The following is a 4,513-nucleotide window of genomic DNA, read 5'->3' as shown; positions in this document are numbered from 1 at the left end:
GGCGCATGAAGGAGCACACCAAGCATTCCTTGAGCAATCTTGATCACTCACACTTCATTCTTGCGCACTTGTTCGACATTCTAGTGATTTGAGCTCCGTTCTAGTGTACTAGTCTTTTGAGCTTAAGTCTGGGTCTTGTGTGTGCGTGTTCGCTGTGATCTTTGTGTCTTGTGTGAGTTGCTAATCCCTCCATTGCTCCGTGTTTCTTTGTGAACTTCAAGTGTAAGGGCGAGAGGCTCCAAGTTGTGGAGATTCCTCGCAAACGGGATTAAGAAAAGCAAGCAAAACACCGTGGTATTCAAGTGGGTCTTTGGACCGCTTGAGAGGGGTTGATTGCAACCCTCGTCCGTTGGGACGCCACAACGTGGAGTAGGCAAGCGTTGGTCTTGGCCGAACCACAGGATAACCACCGTGCCATCTCTGTGATTGATATCTTTGTGGTTATTGTGTTTTGTCAAGACTCCTCTCTAGCCACTTGGCAATTATTGTGCTAACTCTTAACCAAGTTTTGTGGCTTAAGTTTCAAGTTTCACAGGATCACCTATTCACCCCCCCCCCCCTCTAGGTGCTCTCAAAGGTTCCGTCACAGTCAGGGCTAGTGGATGCTGGGGCGGCGTTTGTAGGCGCGGTCGGCCGGGCAGGGCTGTGGAATTGCTCGTCGGAGCAATGAATCCGCCGCGGTACCACTATGCTATGTGACCGGCTGCGTCGGCGCTATCCTTCCTGGTGAGAATGCTTTCTTACTTCTTGCCTTTGTCTCTGCTCCATGTACCGCCCCTTGTGTTAGAGTTCTGCGCTTGGGTTCTTAGTGAGGCGAGGCGTCGGCCATGGCGCCGCCGTGGCTGTGTGCCGCCGCGCCAGGGTAAGTCAGAGCTGGGTAATCGGATAGATTGAGTATTGTCCGTTGATCCAAAACTGGACGCCTCAGATTGGATCACATCGTATCGGTTCGGTCAGGTCAGATCAGGGCCGTTGGATCTTGATCCAATGATGGGTGGCGCGTACCGGTTCGATGCTTCACTCTAGACCGTCGATGGCGGATCTAGGGGCCCTGATCTAATAAGTGGCATGGATAGATATCAGGCATAGATCTCGGATCCATCAGCCCATGTGCCGTACCGGTTCGCGGGGATGTGCAATCTAATCTGGGCCCTTGATCAGTGATCGGGCGGCTCAGATGGTCGCGTACCCCTTCGCTGCATAGATTTTACAAATGAAACCCCCTGGTTTCCAGTATTCAACCCACCATCCAACTCAGAATAGTCTGAGTCTTGAGATTTTTTGCGCAAGAAGCCCCTGTAGTTTCTGGTTTTTGTGCGCCCAGTCCAGAGAAGAATAAAAATAGAGAAATAAATATAGAAACAGGTTTTTAATACAAAAATAATTCTAGAAACTTGGAAAATTCATATTTAATTCATTTTAAGTCCAAATTAATCCATTCCAATTCCTATAATTTTGTAATATTATTGTTTATCATTTAGTACCACTATTTTGACATGAAAGCCACATTAAAATTATTGTCCTAATTAATACTGTACAAAGCACATAGAATCTTTAGAAATCCATAACTTAAAATCTATAACTCCAAAATTAATAATTCATGTTCCGTGATCTTATTTCAATATGTAGATTATTAATATGTATTTTGCATATATGTTTGGTGTAATATTAATTTTGCCTATACACTGTTTGTTTGTATTGCTACGTTTAGCAGTGAGAACACGTGTCATCTGAAAAGCAAGTTGGTACCTGGAATCTCAAGTTCCAGACAAGTTATGCCCTTGATCACTTCTTTTTATCCAGTCATGTTCTGATTAATCATAATGATCTGCATAGGTTAATTTTGATGGGACCCAATAGGTTACCCTAGTTTGACTATCTTTATACCTTGTTCACCACTGAATTTTTGGGTAGTATCTGCTATTGCTTTATGTGGTTTTCGGTATAGAGATACATTTTATTCATGATTATCTTTTATTATCAGTTATTATTTATTGTTCATGACATTTTGTTAATTGGAACATGGAGAACCACCCGGGAAAATAGTGCTACCACAAGGGTTTAATGGGACGCCCTTGGCTGACTAACTAGGAAAGCTAGTGGAGGACTATGTTACCCGAAAGGGGCAAGGGCAGTAGGGGAGTGGTCAGTGTAGGAAGGTCCTCAGGTTGATTTTGCTGCGATGGTGGTCAGACGAGGGATTCCTGCATTGGAGCTTCCTATAAACTGTAGTGGGTTTTCTAAAGCTAGTGGAACTTTGTAAAGGTCTCATAGTGTTACCCTGCCTCGCCTCCTCGGTAGAGGTGTATGGGATTGGTCGTCTCTTGGCAAATGGGTAACATGACTTGTGGGTAAAGATGCGCAACCTCTGCAGAGTGTAAAACTGGTATACTAGCCATACTCACGGTCATGAGCAGCTCGGACACTCACATAATTAATTTATGGAACTAAATTCAATTTGTCATATGCATTACATTGTAGGTGATGTTGTTACTTTTGTTCTACTACTTAATTGGGTTGGTATTTACTTATACTTAGTAACTGCTAATAAAATTTTGACCAACTTTAAAAGCAATGCTCAGCTCAAACCATCCTCTTTGGTAAGCCTTACAATTCACATGAGCTCCCACCTTTTGGCGAGTTCATGCATATTATTCCCCATAACTTGTTGAGCTATGAACGTATGTGAGCTCACTCTTGCTGTCTCACACCTCCTACAGGTCAAGAACAGGTACCACAGGATGAGGCGCTTGGAGGATGCTGTGATGAGTTCGTGAGAGGTCTAGGTCGTCGTCTCTCAGTCAACTTTGGGTTGTTGGACCGTTGTCTGCTTATAATTTAATTATTTATTTATTTTGTATAGAACTCCTATTATATAATAAAGATGTGACATTCGATCCTGTGCCATGATTCATCGTATGTGTGAGACTTGGTCCTAGCACACCTGGTGATTGTTCGCGTGTAAGGCCCAAATTTGGTAGAAAAAAATAAAAATAAATAAATAAATATATTTATGATAATGTTTTGAGAATTGTTGAAACCCTTGGAAATTCATTTGGATTTTTTTTTCTTTTTCATAATCAATTAATGTTACTAAATTAATTAAGTAACCAATAAATAAATAAAGAAAAATGTACCTCTTGTGTATAACTTTGTTGTGAGGCACTTTATTGAACACATAAATTTGACCTCAAATTATACATGAAAACATAAAAAAGAAATTAGAAAGGAAATTTTAATGAAGTCACTTATTCTTGTATAAATAAATAATAGGAATAATAATAATAATATTGTAAACCGTGGAGATATATTCATATTAGGGTTATTTTAGACACTTGAATATTTGAAGTTCAGAACTTGAATTTGAATTTGAAGTTGAGAAGAGATTAGAATAAAAAAATAGAAAAGGAAAACGCCAGAACTAGCTTGGGCCGAATCCACACCTGTGGCCCAGTACCTGTTTTCCCTGCGCCTCGGCCCACTTCGCGTTTTCCCTTACCAAGTCACAGACACATGGGGCCCACTCTTCAGCCTGCTCCACCTCGTGCGCCTACCTCCGCGTGGCCCAGCAGCTTTTTAACGCGTGGACTCGCTGGCAGACCGGGCCCCCTCGCCAGTTGCTCAGCGCGCGTCTACGCCTTTGCCTTGTGTCACCGTTCTATGGGCCAGCCCTGTCAGCCGTTTCGCTCAGCTCGAGTCCGTTGGACGCCGACGGATCCGACGTTGCCGCACCGAACACACCGTGATTCCAGAAAGTCCCCCGACCAATTCACCAGGGTTGTTGAAATTGCGCACCATGCGCCGTCGACTTCGTAGGATTCCTAGCCTATAAAACCATGCACAAGCTGTAACCGAGAGAAGGGGAGAGCTTCATCGCCGCTGGAGGAAGACAGTGGGTCCGCCGCAGGGGATGACCTCGATTCGTTAGCGCTAGCGCCCCGGATGGTGGATGGGGGTTTCTCCAGATCGCTTGGAGCTTGGACATGCATTCTAGGGGCGTGTTGATCGGCTGGTTCACCTCTAATCGCTCGCCGGAGTCAATCCTCGGCGGCAGAACCGCACATCGACGTGGTCAACCGTATCTGCTTCACAAAACCCGGTAGGGATCTTCTCAATTGATTCGTTTCCCTCTGTAGACCGTGTAGGACCAATCTGATTAGGGAGTATGGCTCTGGGGTGGCGGCTTGGCCGACTCCGGCGGGTCCTCCGCCGCGGGGAAGGCTTTGCGCCGCTGTCTTGGTGGTCGAAATGAGGGAGATGAGCTAGAGTCGTTGGATCGGAGGGGAACGGCTGAGATTAGAAACAACGCATACCGCTTCGATGGATTGATCCGGGCGGTTGGAATGGGATCGGGCGATCCTGGGTTGCCGCGGGTTATTAAAATCTGAACCGTAGGATCGCGATCCAAGCGCAGGCGTAGCGTACCGGTTCAGTGAGCCAAGATCTAATCCTGGCCTTCGATATTTGATCGGACGGCCGAGAGTTAACCGTACCTCTTCGTGGCTGCAGCTTT

This window comes from Zea mays, chromosome 3 (assembly GCF_902167145.1).
Source record: "Zea mays cultivar B73 chromosome 3, Zm-B73-REFERENCE-NAM-5.0, whole genome shotgun sequence".
Classification (NCBI taxonomy): domain Eukaryota; kingdom Viridiplantae; phylum Streptophyta; class Magnoliopsida; order Poales; family Poaceae; genus Zea; species Zea mays.
Note: the sequence above shows the minus strand (reverse complement) of the source record.